Source organism: Carcharhinus amblyrhynchos, chromosome 5 (assembly GCF_965287045.1).
Source record: "Carcharhinus amblyrhynchos chromosome 5, sCarAmb.v2.hapA, whole genome shotgun sequence".
NCBI classification, from domain to species: Eukaryota; Metazoa; Chordata; class Chondrichthyes; order Carcharhiniformes; family Carcharhinidae; genus Carcharhinus; species Carcharhinus amblyrhynchos.
In genome coordinates this window covers 7,670,516-7,687,646 of record NC_137328.1, presented here as the reverse complement: position 1 = coordinate 7,687,646, position 17,131 = coordinate 7,670,516, and the positions used below count along the sequence as shown (strand labels likewise).

General features: G+C 42.6%; 1 protein-coding gene across 2 annotated transcripts in view; it reads right to left on the bottom strand.

The window, feature by feature from the left end:
• Nucleotides 1–17,131, bottom strand: part of kiaa1958 (KIAA1958 ortholog) — a 104,152-nt gene that overhangs the window by 84,565 nt on the left and 2,456 nt on the right. The gene's annotated exons all lie outside the window — the stretch shown is intronic.

Sequence of the window (17,131 nt, the reverse complement as noted above, 5' to 3'; positions counted from 1 at the left end):
TGGCCATTTAAAAACAATCCCAGTGTAAGTAAACATCAAGCGCCTGAACAAACCAGTTACACATTTATCGAGAACTCAAGTAACAAAAATCCTCAGGCAAACGGTAAAACATTTACGGCCACAGGCATTGCCTAGAAGCAACAACTAGGACATGTTACAAAACTGTGAGCATGAATGAGGGAAACCAATTACCTCAACATAAAACCCCACAGACAATTCCTCAAGTTTTATAAATCACACGTGGAAATCACATACCCTGATAGACCTGTGACAAACAACTCAGCAGAACTGGGGAAAGTGTCCAACCTCATTGCTAATTAATCCTGATTATTGAATTTGCTTCAGTGATTTTAATAGTTAAATTGCCAATTATTACATAATAATCAAACATTCCAATACTTTGAATAAATTGGTAGAAATATGTAGCCAATGATAGTGCGCTCGGTGGTAGTTTAATGGACTACATCCTGATTGGAGACTACCTTACTCAGGTTACACTTTCCAAGTTAACCAGGTTCAAAGAAAGATTTGCACTTAAGTAGCACTTTTCACAAGAGGGTGCACTGTGGGAGAGGAAACTGCGCTCAGCGGGGGTTCGGCTAAGGGACCAGGAAAATTAATACATCAGCAGCAGCATCCTCACTGTAGGCTGGCTGTCTCTGCGCGTACATGAAACAGACAGCGTAGACAAAGGAGGATGTTTCACTATATCTATCAACAGGACACTGCTGAATATCCTTGCTCATAGCACCGAAACTGTAATAAAAACATGATTGAGTGACCACTGTCTGAATGGACATTCCATCCATCCACCACTAAAGATTATTAAATTACTGATGGGGCACGATTAAACAGCTATTGACTTGGGCCTGCCTCTTTGTATCATATGTAAATAATTTACTGGTGTGCATGACTAGAAACAATCATCTTTCCTAGAAGGTGTAAGTAATGCCCTATAAAAAAGTCTAACTGTAGACAATTGAGCAGAGCAGACTGGAGAAGTCTTAGGAACTCTTCAGTTCTCCGTTCCTTATTGATAAGAAGACAATAAAGGACCGATCACTTACAAACGCTGTGTCTGAACATCTTGTGAGCACTAACAGTTTTCTGGAAATTTGGCCAAGGTGGTAACCCCTCTATCCTGGGTGAAGTCTTGATGCACTGCTCCGATGACAGATGACTCAGCTGGCACAAAAATAAGGTGAGGACCTTTTCCTTACACAGTTCTCTGCCATCGGTCTCCTATGTGTGATGGGCTTTACCATAGTCAGTGATTGACATTTTACAGGTCAAATGGTTAAGGAGTAAATAGTGCCTAGGACACTGGGGCTAACTCACCCATTCTTCTTCAAGAACCAATGATTGCCCTCACTGTCAACAGCCACAGGGGTTTTATTCGTGATCACAAAGCTTTGTAAATAACAGAAACGGCATTGTCAAAGAATAGGAGCATCATAGAATCAGAATGCAGGAGATTACCATTTGGCCCATCGAGTCTGCACCAACAAAAATCCCACCCAGACCCTATTCCCGTAACCCCACATATTTACCCTGTTAAACCTTCTGATACTAAGGGACAATTTAGCATGGCCAATCAACCCAATATACACAACCCACAGCACGTGGATTGCAGTGTTTCAAGAAGGCAGCTCACCACCACCTTCTCAAGGGCAACTAGGAGTGGGCAAAAATTGCTGGCTAGCATTTTATTCACAAATGAATAAAAAGAAAACAGGATTCTCTATTCAGCAACTTTCCCCAATCAGTTCAGACCATTATTTAACTACAGTACATAGTTACAACAGAACATTCTAAACTGCTGAGGGATCCGATTAATTCATTCAGCAAACAACCCTAACTGTTGATTTGGGTAAAATACACTCTGGCTAGCATCAAATGTAAAGTGTTAAATCACATTCACATTACATGAATAGCAAAAGCTCAATTTCAGTAAGTAACTGGAAATACCTTGCTGAAATTACTTGTGCATGAGGTCACATGAGATTTTACGCTGCCAGTTTTAGCTTTAAATGATCTATTATGTACGCAAATATACTCAAAGTCCTTCAATCCTTACTGGGAAAAAATGTTATGCTTGCAAATCAGCTGTAAAAATATTCCAAGAAGCCAACTACTGTTTGCTTGACAGTTTAGTCATCAAGTCTCCTCAATGGTTTCTGTTAGATCTACATCTCATCAGCTATGGCTCAGTAGACAGCACTCTCGCCACTGAGACAGATGGCTCACAGAATCTCTACAGTGCAGAAGGACTCCATTCAGCCCATTGAGTCTGCACGGACTCTCCAAAAAAAGCATCTTACCCAAGTCCACCCTCTCACTCTGTCCCCATAACCTTGCCTGATTGAGGGTTCAAGCTTCATGCCAGAGGTTTGAGCACAAAATCGCAACTGACACTCCAATGCATCAAAGAGGGAGTACTGCACTGACATAGAATGATAAAATCCCAACAGTACAGATGAAAGCCATTTGGCCCACTGAGCCTGCATCAGCTCTCTGACAGTACCTTACCTCTCCCCCATCCTCTCTCTGTAACTCCATACATTTACCATGGCTAATCCAATTAACCTATATGTCTTCAGACACTAACGAGCAATTTAGCATGGCCAATGCAGCTAACCCATACATCTTTGGACTGTGGGAGGAAACCGGAGCACCCAGAGGAAACCCACATAGACATGGGGAGAACGTGCACCCTCCACAAAGTGACCCAAGGTCAGGACTGAACCTGGATCCCTGGCACTGTGAGGCAGCAGTGCTAACTACTGTGCCATCAAGATGTGCCATCTTTCAGAGAGGATTTGCCTGTCCTCTCAGATGAATGTAGACGAACCAAATGGCACTAATTTGATAAAAAGGCTGTCAATTTTATCTCTCTTCACTGAAAAGAGATTCTGATCAGCGCAGCCTGTGGGAGCTTGCTGTGTACAAATTGGCTGTCATTCTCACTACATCACAATAGTGATAACACTTCAAAAGTACTTCAATGGCTTTGAGACATCCCAAGGTTGTGAAAGAGACTTCAGAAATTGAAGTTCCATCCATCTACATGGTGTAAGCAGTCTAAGTTTTACTTCCCAAAAGCGTTGAAACTGATGTCCAAACACTTCACCTATCATAACTGGTGCCCGATGCTTTTCCTACATTTTATAACTTGGTGCTACATGAACAACAGTGAGCAGAACTGAAGGCCAGAGACACTTGGGAAGTATGTTTTACTCAATTGCCAAATGGCCCATCAGTTAATATGTGGCTGGTAATAGCTATGAGAGTGTTTTTGGCCATTATTCTCATCTCTGAACAGCGTTAGAGGATTTTTCCTGCCGAGAAAGTCAGCACCTTAACACTATTGCATGTATGAGTCAGCCTAGGCCTGGTGTTGGACTAGAACCTCCAGCCTTTCACTCAAACGTAACAGAATTGTTACTGAGCCAAGCTAACACTTATTTATGACATCTGGCAAAGGTTAGTTACTAACCTAATGTCCCGCTGTGCTGCCTGCACCGGTTCAGTCCTTGTTGCAATAAAAGTCATGGGATGGGCTCTCAAACCCTTTCATCCACAGGTCACTTGGGTGGGACACACGACCCAGCCCACCCACTTTCACTTGCCACCACAAAAATGCTAATCAGAATTCATGGGAAGAATGGCACTGCTTTTGGTGAAACATCAATAAGTCGATGTCTGGTTCCAAGCTGCAGAGCTTCAAGCCTCATTCGGGGCCCAACACTCAGCTGATTCCTCTTTCCTTTCAGCTGCTCAAGTACTGAAAATCCAATCTTACAGTTGCAACGCTAATAGAAATTTTGTTTCTAGAGCTACTTTGTTGTTGCTCACGCTTTTGATGACTTGTGACGCCCACTTGAAAGTCAGTCTGATTTGGTTTGGTTCGATTTATTATTGTCACATGTATTAAGATACAGTATTGTTTCTTGCGTACTATACAGGCAACGCACACCGTTCACACAGAAGGAAACAAGAGAGAGCAGAATGTGGTGTTACGGTCATAGCTAGGGTGTAGAAAAAGATCAACTTAATGCATTCAGAAGGCTCACAACAGCAAGGAAGCAGCTGTTTTTGAGTCGGTTGGTACGTGACCTCAGACTTTTGTATCTTTTTCCCGATGTCCGGTTGTCTGATCTCACGCAAGTGTCAGGGGTAAGTGGGTATCTCCTCTGGCCATGGCTGTGACTTTGCAAACCACTTGGGGAAACTTTGCACACCACTCTGCGAGAACCCACGGCCATATAGTTTTACAAAGTTCAGTATGATTTTCCTTAAGCAGAAATAACAGGGTGAAAAAGAAAAATCAAATTTTACTTAGAACAAAAGAAAAGTACAGCACAGGAACAGGCCCTTCGCCTCCCCCCATCCCACCCCATGCCCATGCCAATCATGATGCCCTAACTAGACTGAAAAAAACCTTCTGCCCTTACTCAATCCATATTCCTCTATTCCCTCCCTATTCATGTACCCATCCAGATGCCTTTTAAATGTTGCTAATGTGCCTGCTTTCACCACTTCCTCTGGCAGCACGTTGCAGGCACTCACTACTCCCTGTGTGCAAAAATTCCCCTGCACATCTCCCTTAAACTTTCCCCCCTCTCACCTTGAACCTGTGCTCGCTTGTAATTGACACTTCCACCCTAGGGAAAAAGCCATTGACTAACCGTCCTGTCTATGCTTCTCATAATTCTATATACCTCGATCAGGTCTCAGCCTCTGTCTTTCCAGTGAAAACAATCCTAGTTTATTCAACCTTTCCTCATAGTCAATGCCCACAAGACCAGGCAACATCCTGCTGAACCTTCTTTTGCATTCTTTCTGAAGCTTCCATGTCCTTCTGGTGGTGTGGTGACCAGAACTTGCAATGAAAAAGCATTTTAAACAATGCGGCATGGGAGAAGGGAGAAAATCAACCAGAGAAACTTTCCATATGATCAAACTACATGCTTTAGCCACTAAATTAAACAGTGATTGTCCACGTTATTTTAAAGTGACTCAACATTAGCTCTGGACCATTGCTTACAATTGTATCTTATATCTGTTAACCAACTTGTTGACAAGCACTTCTGTGTATTAAACTCCTTGGAATTTAGATGGCTGAAGGGGAATCTCATTGAAACTTACAGGATATCGTGAGGCCTGGATAGAGTGGACATGGAGAGAATGTTTCCACTAGTAGGAAAAACTAGAACACAGAGCACAACCTCAGGCTGAAGGGATGATCCTTTAAAACAGAGGTGAGGTGGAATTTCTTCAGCCAGACAGTGATGAATTTGTGGAAGTCATTGCTACAGAAGGCTGTAGAGACCAAATCATTCAGTGTCTTTGAGACAGAGATAGAAAGGTTCTTGATTAATAAGGGGATCAGGGGTTATGGAGAAAAGGCAGGAGAATGGGGATGAGAAAAATATCAGCCATGATTGAATGGCAGAGCAGACTCGATGGGATGAGTGGCCTAATTCTGCTCCTATATCTTATGGTCTTAAGCAGACTAGGTTGCTAGCAGAAATTACTTGCAATCCAAGAATTTACTTTCACATATATATTGACCCTTATTTACATAAGCACTATGATATCCTTCTACCCACGAGAAAAGACCCAACTTAAACAACATTCTCATTTAAATAAGTACATTTATGGCATAATTTACTGACCCACTGAATACTCCATGTAAAACAAATCCCAGTCAGGATGCTGGCAAGTGTAATAAGTTCTCAACATGTTGGCTTGCAACCTTCCCAAATTCAAGTTAATTTGAGGAACCCAAATCAAGACATAATATTCACCTTCACTCCTGAGTAAGGCTGACTATTGCTGTGTTTCTCTGAATCTGGATCTGAAGAAACTTCTGAAGATAACAATAAGGACGAAAGAAACCAAGGGAGGAATTTTAAAGTTGCCTTTCCTCACAGTGACACAGTGGTTAGCACTGCTGCCTCACAGCACCCAGGGTCCTAGGTTCAATTCCACCCTCAGGTTACTGTCTGTGTGGAGTTTGCATGTTCTTATCATGTCTGTGTGGGTTTCCTCCAGGTGCTCCAGTTTCCTCCCACAATCCAAAGATGTGCGGGTTAGGTTGATTGGCTATGCTAAACTGTCCATTAGTATCAGGGGGATTAACAGAGTAAAATGCGTGAGGTTACGGGAATTAGGACTGAGTGGGATTGAGGTCAGTGCAGACTTAATGGGCTGAATGGCCTCCTTCTTTACTGTGGCGATTCTATGATTCTGCCGTAAAGAAATTTGAGAGTCTGACACCAGAAAGGGAAGAATGCCCTCAAATTTCACGAATAACTCTTGATCACCACATCCACCAAAACAAAAACCCAGTTTAACCACAAACTGGACTGAAAAAGTAAAGGTTGCAGAACAACACAAAGGTCAACTGGCTTCCAATGTCCATGTTTGATGCATAAAGAAAATTAAATCTGTCTGAACACTATGTGCTGTCAAGATCCTTGTTACAAAAGTTTACCGTACAGCTCATGGCTTGGGTTGTGCATAGGCGCCCATTTGGAAGGTACTAACCTTAAATTCTCTCACGGATTCTGCCTTCAGCCACACCTGTAATTTCACTGATCTGAAGGGTCTTAAAAAACACAATTGTCCTGTGGTAATATCAACAGCATGTATTCCTTTGGTGTCACGCTGCTCCTCCTCTCTGGTGCTGTGTTTATTTTCCAACTTTTAAATTGAGAATATAATGAGACCAGATGCCATACGCAGAGTACCTGGTAACTGGCAGGTGGCAGTGGTATAGGGTTAGCAGCAGTCGAAACTGCACGAGACTCTAGATAGAATTTAAACTACTCAGTAATATTCCGGCTGCATGGCATGATCATGATCATATCATGCCTTGGTTCAGGTTACTGCACGCACAAGCACCGCACCCCTTCACTCCGCTTCCCTGTGACATTCTACTCACCGTGAACCAAACATGAAATAAGCATCATTTATAAACCTGTAAATGGGGCTCTTACAATAGTCAAAAAGGGAGGCAAGTGATTTAATTAGCACTTCATCGCTCAGAGGACTTTTGAAGCTTGAGGTGCCACCGAGGATAATCAAAACTGTGTGGGTATAATTAGCCATTTTATCTCATGTAACAGTGCACTTGTAGGTCTACAGAAATGTAGTACTTGATTTCATTTCTTTAAAATAGGGAAAGACAAAGACTCCACTCTCAGCCCCAACGCAATACCACCGAGTTTTAAGTTAACTCCATTTCATTGAAGACATTTCAATCAGCTTCTGACATGCTTTAGCAAAATGATATAGTGCTGCTTGGATATACAATGATATAGTGCTGCTTGGATATACAATGATATAGTGCTGCTTGGATATACAATGATATAGTGCTGCTTGGATATACAAGCAGCCCGATGTCAGAATCCTCAGTGGAAGGGGATGGTAGCTTCACCCAAACATTTCTGCTCCACACACTGTGTTGGGTTGTACAGATTTAATTAACTTACATCCACCACAGTGGTTAATAAAGGCAGTTATTCTACAGAAGGATAATAAATGGTTGACAATGTGTTACAAAGCAGTAATTCAACTGAATGGGTTTGACTGAGCTGCAAATTGACAGCACAGTCCGGTTTATAATGATCCAAACAACTGCACGGTCAGGTTGCTCTTTAAACTCACTGCCAGGCTTCAATTGTTTTTTTTCATTATTCTTTCATGGGATGCTGGAAAAGTCCACATTTGCTGCCCATTGAACCTTTCAGAGGGCCGTTGAGAATCAACCACATTGCTGTGGCTCTGGAGTCACATATAGGCCAGACCGGGTAAGGACGGCAGATTTCCTCCCCTAAAGGGCATTAGTGAACCAGGTCAGATGCTGAGACTGGCTTTTTTATTCCAGATTTTATCCATTGAATTTGACTTCCACCAACTATCGTGGTGGGATTTGAACCTGTGTCCCCAGAGCACTAACCGGGACGTCCAATCCAGTGACATTACTACTATGCCACTGCCTTCCTCTGTGGTGCAGCAAACGCAGCGGTTCAATCCTCTATCAGGGTGTAACAAAGATGCACCATTGTGCATCTACAGTGTTCATTCATCCAATTACTGTTTAATAAAACATTTCAGCAGTTTACTAGGGGGCACAGCCTCAAGATAAAGGGGAGGCGGTTTAGAACGGAGTTGAGGAGGAACTTCTTCACTCAAAGGGTGGTGAATCTCTGGAATTCTCTGCCCGTTGAAGTGGTGGAGGCTGCCTCGCTAAATATTTTTAAGAAGCGGGTTGATGGGTTTTTGATAAGAGAAGGGATTAAGGGTTATGGGGAGAGGGCGGGAAAGTGGAACTGAGCCACGACAGATCAGCCATGATCTTATTGAATGGCGGGGCAGGCTCGAAGGGCTAGATGGCCTACTCCTGCTCCTATTTCTTATGTTCTTATGTTCTTATGTTTTACCTCACCAAACAGGCTGAAGAAGTATTTAGTCCACCACTTTCTGAAAATGAGCAAGTTCATGCAAAGACACGCGATTTAACAAATAAATCAAAAGGCCACCATCTCCCCATATATAAAATATGTGCGCGTATCCCTCTGAGAACAGACAAAATGTAGCTCTTTCATCGTTAAATGAAAAGTTCCTTCGAGGGCAGTTAGAAGTAATGATGTTGGCGAAAGCAATGTTTATTTATTAGTCACATGTAGTCTTAAATTAACACTGCAATGAAGTTACTGTGAAAATGCCCTAGTCACCGCACTCCGGTGCCTGTTCGAGTATATTAAGGGAGAATTTAGCACGGCCAATGCACCTAACCAGCACGGTGTTCAGATTGTGGGAGGAAATTGGAGCACCCAGAGGGAATCCATCAGATACAGGGAGAATGTGCAAACTCTACACAGACAGTGGCCCAAGCCAGGAATCGAGTCCCTGACGCTGTGAGGTAGCAGCGCTCACCACTGTGCCACCCCATTACAAAGATGAAACAAAAGCAGAAAATGCTGGAAAATCTCAGCAGGTCTGACAGCATCTGTGGAGAGAGAATAGAGCCAACATTTCAAATCTGGAAAACCCTTTACCAGAGATGCTCTGATGAAGGGTTGAGACTCGAAGAGTTGGGTCTATTCTCTCCCCACAGATGCTGTCAGACCCGCTGAGATTTTCCAGCATTTTTTGTTTGTTTTAGGTTCCAGCATCCGCAGTATTTTGCTTTTATATAAAGATGATAGCACTGTGGGGCTGGGATGTATTTGTGGCATCACTTGGCCAATCCTGAAAATAACAAGTCCTAGGTCAGTGTGCCCAATGAGAAGAAATCACATATTAGTAAAATTTTTGCAGAAGGCACGTTGGCTCTCGTCTGAAGTGACCCATACTAACACCACCACATGACTGCTGTCACAAGTCAGGTTTTTCAGCCTAGGAAGTCAGGAACATTCCAGTGCACTGGAATCAATGTCCTGTTGTCACTATTGAATAGCAACATTTTAACGTTGGCTCTTTTCTGGAATCTGGAAAATGTTGCCTCTCTGTTGGGCTTTAGGCTGCCTTCATGAACAGATTAAGCTGTAGATCATTTCTACTACAAGTCTCAGCTACAAATCACACCTGGCAAATTAATCCTTTTAGAGGGTTGAAAATCAGGCTTTAGTGCAGTTACGAGGCAGGATACAGTGCGGAACAAATTGGTCCTGTCCTACACCTTTCCCGTGCCAATAACTACTTTCAACAATTTACAGACAGTCTTACTGGAACCGAATCTATTAATTGTTTGCTGGCTTCAACATTAAAGACACGTTGACCTCGGGTGAGATTTGAGGCGAGCACGGCTAGAAAATCCCATCCTAACTGTTTGAACTCATTCCACTGTATCAGTAGGTAAATGCCTCACAAGATATGCACTGAGTCACACAGATCAGGAAAGGCTTGAATTCACAGTCAAAGCTGTCATTAGGGCAGTAAGTAAGGCGTTATAATATTTGTTTGACTGTCACCAAGTTAGGAGCAGTAATGGGGACCTCGACCTTTCCATGTTGGTAATCTCCTCCAGCTTTGCAACCCTGCAAAATCTCCATGCTGCTTCTTCAATACTGGCTTCTTGTTTTTGCAAATTCTCATCATTCCTTCATGAGCGGCCGTGCCTTTAGACATCAAGGCACTAAGCTTTGGAATTCCCTCCCTAAACTTACTCTCCTTCTAGACATGCCTAAGAACCTCTCTCTCTGACAAGTTTTTGATTGTTTGTCTTAATATTTCTTCATGAAAGTCATTGTCAAGTTATATTTGATGAAGTTCCAATGATATCCCTGAGAATGCTTTACAACATAAAAGACTCTACATAAATAGAAGCTGTTGCAAACAATAAAGATGCAATCTTAAAGTAACTGTCTAAGCACTTGTGTAACTATTACCACCACATGGTTTTAGAAAAACAGAGCTCCTTATATTAAACAAACTCCAGCACAGCTCTGCTTTTCTGTCTTCCCACTCCTGCTGATGCTTTAGAAGTCAGGATAGGAGATTTAATCTATCAGCTCATTTCTATTGATATGACCTGCAAGGTTAATGCATGGACATAGAGATTACTGAGGTCACAGTGACTATGTTTAAAATTTATTTATTAGTGGCACAAGTAAGTTTATATTAACATGGCAATGAAGTTACTGTGAAAATCCCCTAGTCGCCACACTCCAGCACCTGTTCGGGTACACCGAGGGAGAATTTAGCATGGCCAATGCACCTAACCAGCATGTCTTTCAGACTGTGGGAGGAAGCCGGAGGAAACCCATGCAGACACGGGCAGAACGTGCAGACTCCGCACAGACAATGACCCAAGATGGGAATCGAACCCGGGTCCCTGGCACTGTGAGGCAGAAGTGCTAACCAACGATTTCTATGATTTTCAGAACCGCTTTTAAAGTTTCAGAACTTTACTTCTGCACTAACTCCAGCCAGTGCTCGAGAACTAATGCTGAATATCAACAAGCCTGGATGACCTCGCAGCTGTGATAAGTGACAACACCACGTGTGTCAACGCAGGGCAACATCAGCAAAGCAAGGAAGGACAAACTTCTGGGTGTTCAAATGTGCAGAATTGTCCAAATTAATGATTAACAAAATTGTGCATTTTAAAAATAGCTTTTCCAATCATAAACACTCGCTTAAGGAGAGCCCTGTGAAATGAGGCATGATTCTCCAAGTCATAGTTATCAGTTACCACGGTCCAAAAGCTCCACACAAATTGCACAATAACCATCCAGGGTATCAATTGCAAAGGATGCTGTACATCAGATGCATACTCGCACCCTGCACAAATCAATAACCATTAAACAGGCTGCACTGTCTCAGTGTTTTACTTCCCCAACTGTGATTCATCTTTAATTAAAATGCATTAAAAAGATAGACATTTGGGCAAGTGTAGAGACTAAGCGGTAGGACAACTGTTACTGCACAAAGCTCACAATAAGAGGGAAGATGGCTGGATGATATTAATGGCAGTCAGGATTAAGTGATTCCTCACTTGTTGCTTGACTTCTCCAATGAAAATGCTACTTTGTATTTAATACTCTGCCCCTCCCAGATACCAATGTGAAAACTGACAGCCTATCATCAAGGTCATCAACAACACTTTGCATTTATATAGCACCTTTAATGCAGTCAAATTTCCCAAGGTGCCTCACAGGAGTGTCATCAAACAAGACCCAACACATGTGGCGATATTAGGAAGGTAATCAAAAGTTCGGTCATAGAGGTCACTTTTACGGAGCATCTTACAGATACAGAGAGTGATAGAAAGTGGGAGAGGGAACTCCCAGAACACTGGGCCAGGACAGCTGAAGATACAGCCACAATATGGTGGAGCAATTAAAAGTGGGGAATGCGTAAGCCATCAGAATTGGAACAGGACAGAGATCCCAGAGGGTTGTTGCACTGCTGCAGGAGAGTACAGAGATAGAAAGACCATGAATGGATTTGAAAACAAGGATGAAAATTCTAAAACTGAGGCCTTGTCAGAGGAGAAGCCAAAGTGGGTCAGCGAGCACAGGGTTGATGCGTGAAAGGGAAGTTAGTGTGAGCAAGCCTATGGGCTGCATGAGTTTTAGACATTTATGGAGAATGGAAGATGAGAACCAGCCAGGAGAGCACTGGAATAGTCAAGATATTAAATACGTAGTTACATTATCATAGAATCCCTACAGTACAGTCATTCGGCCCAATGAGTTTGCACTGACAACAATCTCACCCAGGCCCTATGCCGGTAACCCCACTAATCCCTCTAACCTATGCACCCAGGACACTAAGGGGCAATTTAGCATGGCCAATGCACCTAACCTGCTCAGCTTTGGACTGTGGGAGGAACCTGAAGCACTCAGAAGAAACCCACACAAAGGGAAAACATGCAAACTCCACACAGACAGTGACCCAAGCTGGGACGTGAGCCCGGGTCCCTGGCGCTGAGAGGCTGCAGTGCTAACCACTGTGCCACCCAACCTCAAGTCCCAGGCTCAATCCACTTTTGCACTATTTGTTTATCTCACTTAAGGGCTGCAGTGAGGTTACAAATGGTTTGAAAGCCACAGATGCAGAGAGGGAGATAGCAGCCAGATTTACTCTCGCGGGCATTCTCCTGAAGAAAGTGGCAAAAACGCACTTGGACTTACTTCTGAGCTGTGGCACCTTTCTCCAACCACATTCACTGACACTCAATATGACCAGCATGTGGACAAGGCCGCACTCCCAACATGGAACTGTGATCCCAACGAGAGATCAACTCCTTTAAAGGACAAGGGAATGGAGGAAAGGCTGCTATGGAAATGGCAACGAGCAAGATCAAAACTAGAAGCCATTACTGCAAGACAGTCAATTTAGACTAAGTTCAAGGAAATAACTGCATATAGAGAACTTGTGGAACTTGCTACTACATAGAGTAGCTGAGGCTAATAGCACAGCTGCATTTGAGGAGGATCTGGGCAAACACAAGGGAGAAAGGAATAGAAGGATATGTTGGCGGAGATAGATGAATGACCTCTTTCCGTGCTGTGGACTCCATATAATTCTACGCAAATCCCTGGCGTGGCATCATGACAAACTGACCGAGTAGCAACATGCAGCAGATTTTCAGAAAATGCATTAAAACCAATAGGCTGAATAATGCATGGGTTTTATGGTAAACATAGAGCAGCTGCAGTATTAAACAGACCAGTTCTCACTTGCAACGATGCACAAATTGCAGCTTAATATTTGCCCACACTGCACACAGGACAACTCATTCTGAGGTGTGTTGAAACAAAAAGAATGAAGCACCACTTGTACTCACTGGCATCTGATAAGATGTAGCAGAGCCTGACCAGATTTATCGTTTGCATTAGCAGACAGAAGTTGGAAGATATTAACAACACTCATACAGGTTTGCTGGACTGTGGAGTATTTTTTCTAAAGTTTATTTATTAGTGTTACAAGTAAGGCTAACATTAACACCGTGATGAAGTTATTGTGAAAATCCCCTTGTCACCTCACTCTGGCACCTGTTCGGGTACTCTGAGGCAGAATGTAACATGGCCAATGCACCTAACCAGCATGTCTTTCGGACTGTGGGAAGAAACTGGAGCACCTGGTGAAAACACTCGCAGACACAGGGAGAACACAGGGAGACACAGTTGAGGAGGAACTTCTTCACTCAAAGGGTGGTGAATCTCTGGAATTCTCTGCCCGTTGAAGTGGTGGAGGCTGCCTCGCTAAATATTTTTAAGACGCGGGTTGATGGGTTTTTGATAAGAGAGGGGATTAAGGGTTATGGGGAGAGGGTGGGAAAGTGGAACTGAGCAGCGACAGATCAGCCACGATCTTACTGAATGGCGGGGCAGGCTCGAAGGGCTAGATGGCCTACTCCTGCTCCTATTTCTTATGTTCTTATGAGAATGTGCCGACTCTGCACAGACAGTGACCCTAGCCAGGAATCGACCCTGGGTTCCTGGCGCTGTGAGGAAGCAGTGCTAACCACTGTGCCATGTACTTCTGTAAATTCCTGTTCTTGAACTATTCAAAAGCCAAGTCTAACTTTCCAACAGCTCTCCTAATTGTCAACATTAAACCAGCAGCATAACAGATGGTACTAATAATCATCGTGTCCATGTGCAATGATGCCATGTCAAGGGGAGGTGGGGGGGGAAAGAGTGGGGTGGTGGTGGTGTGTAACAGACACTGAACAATCCAGGAGTTCCTATCTGTCATTAGACTTGGCTACAAAAATAGAAGCTTCAGTAATTATTAATCCGTGGTTTCAGGAGGGACACACAACAGTCCTCAAGAGGCTTATACTTTGCTTTCTATTATATGCCCAAATGCCTGCTTTCATGTAGACTGCACACAGAAAGCATCCTTTCATGATGTATCACAACTTGGTATGGCTCCTACTCTGCCCAAGACTGTAAGAAACTACAAAGGGTCGTGAACGAAGCCCAGTCCATCACGCAAACCAGCCTCCCGTCCATTGACTCCGTCTACACTTTCCACTGCCTCGGCAAAGCAGCCAGCATGATTTAGGACCCCACGCACCCCAGACATTCTCTCTTCCGTCGGGAAAAAGATACAAAAGTCTGAGGTCACGGATCAACCGACTCAAGAACAGCTGCTGCCATCAGACTTCTGAATGGACCTACTTTGCATTAAGTTGGTCTTTCTTTACACCCTAGTTACGACTGTAACACTACATTCTGCACTCTTTCATTTCCTTCTCTATGAACAGTTTGCTTTGTCTGCATAGCATGCAAGAAACAATACTTTCGACTGTATACTAATACACGTGACAACAATAAATCAAATCAAAAATCAAAGGATCATTGCTAGATATAAGAAAATGTAGTTGTGTGATAGAGCAGGACTAAGTACGCTTGCAGAAAATCCAATACTATTCAGCAATCGACCAGTGTGTCAATATAAAATTAAAGGTAATATTGTTTGCCTGTTCTACTGAGCAATCCAGTGCTGCAAAGTACTTGTGCTGAAATGCAGTAGACATCAAACAATATTTCTGTGGAAATCAAGAAGTAAAGTTTAACCCACTTCTGCAGACACCACTGGGAAAGGAAAAGAAAGCAAGCAAGTTCAAAGTTTTATATCTCAAGGTACAGAAAACAATGAGAATTTAAACCGATAAAACCAATATATAAGCACAGATGAAGTCAGTCCATTTCCCAGATTCAGCACACAAATAAAGGAACAAGTTCACCTCTGACGCAATGTGATAAGAATTCACTCATTTTTCACAGATTGCAAACCTTTCATCCTTACTGATCAAATTCAACAATTTCTCAATTTCTACCCTCACACACCAATGTGATGCTGAGCAGAGGTTACCCGAATGATGCAAAACTGCCCTGGTATCAGATCAATTACAATCAAACATTGCAGCCATAATTTATTTAGATGCAAGTTGCCATTTCTGTGTTCACTGGGGAAAGAGAAAACTAGTCCTGTCAGATGCCACTTTGTTAATTTGACCCGAACAGTCAAACGTCAGCCGGATCAAATAAAAATAATTAACTAATGTCAACTGAGATATTCTGTCATGTTGTATGTAACTTGGACTCGGATTCACGAAGCTTGCATGCACGCATGGTCACTAGATATGTGTGTGTGTGTGTGTGTGTGTGTGTGTGTGTGTGTGTGTGTGTGTGTATATGTTTGTGCACACATGCGTGTAACATGGCTACGTATGCATACAATGTGACAGCACACTTGTATACAGAAACACATCTCGATGCAATCTGCTCCAGGCCCCTCTTATTATTCTGATCCTTTTGATTATCTGTGCGTACATCTGTGTAAATATCCTGTCAGTGTGTTGTAATCTGTTTTGTTGATGATATACATAGTGTATACCACACACCATGTGTATGTATCCCCCCGATATGACCGTGCCTCTGTGTATATTTTTAAAATGCCTTTTGCTTTTCTCCTCCTACAGTTGGGTATATACAGAGTCTACGTAAATTATATATAGAAATATATATCTGTTTATATTGTCGATCAGTCTCGCTCTGTTTCTCCTTTCTTGTGGGTACATTCTGTATGTGTAGATTACACATATATGCAAATTAAACCATGCTATTTAAGAATGGAGAGAGAAAATGAGGAACTATTAGCCTGATATCAATGGTAGAGAAAATGCTGAAATCTATTATAGAAGGTAGTGATAACTCAACCCTTAGAAAATAATGGTAAGATTGCACAGAGTCAACATGAATTTATGAAAGGGACCATCATGTTTGGCAAACCCGTTGGAGCTCTTTTGAGGATGTAACTAGCAGAATAGACAAGGGCGAACCAGTGGATGTGGTATATTTGGATTTTCAGAAGATTTTCAATAAGATACCACAGAAGAGGTTAATAAATAAAATTAGAACACATGAAATTGGGGGAATAAACTGGCATGACTTGAGAATTAGAAAACAGACTGTCGGAATAAATGGACCAGTCTCAGGCTGGCAGGATGTAATTAATGGGGTACAACAAGGACTAGTGCTGGAACCAATGCTGTCCACAATCTATATCAATGAATTGAATGTGAAATCAAATGTAATATTTCCAAGTTGGCTGATGACAGAAGACAAGGTGGGAATGTGAGTTATGATAAGGATGCAAAAAAGCTACAAGGGGATTTAGACACGCTTAGTGAATGGGTGATACGGCAGATGGAATAAGATACGAAAAATATGTGAAATTATCCACTTTGGTAGGAAAAATAGAAATGTAGAAGCGTTGATGTCCAAAGCGACTGCATTCGTGAGTCACAGAGACAGAATGCAGGCAAGCAATTACATAGGAGATGGGAAGCTGACCTTTTTTGCAAGAGGATTTGCATACAAGGGTAAACTTGTTTTGCTGTAATTGGTTAGACATACTTGGAGATATGTCAACAGATTTGATCTCCTCACCCATAGTGGGTGTGTAATGAAGGCTCACTGGACTAATCCGTGGGATGGCAGGTTGTCCTACAAGAGATTGAAGAAACTGGCCTGTATTCTCTAGAGTCTTGACGAATGAGAGACAGTCTCACTGAAAGACTTAGAAAATTCTTGCCAATCCAAAAATGGCCCATTTATTCCTACTCTCTGCTGTTAGCTAATTAATCTTTTAGCCA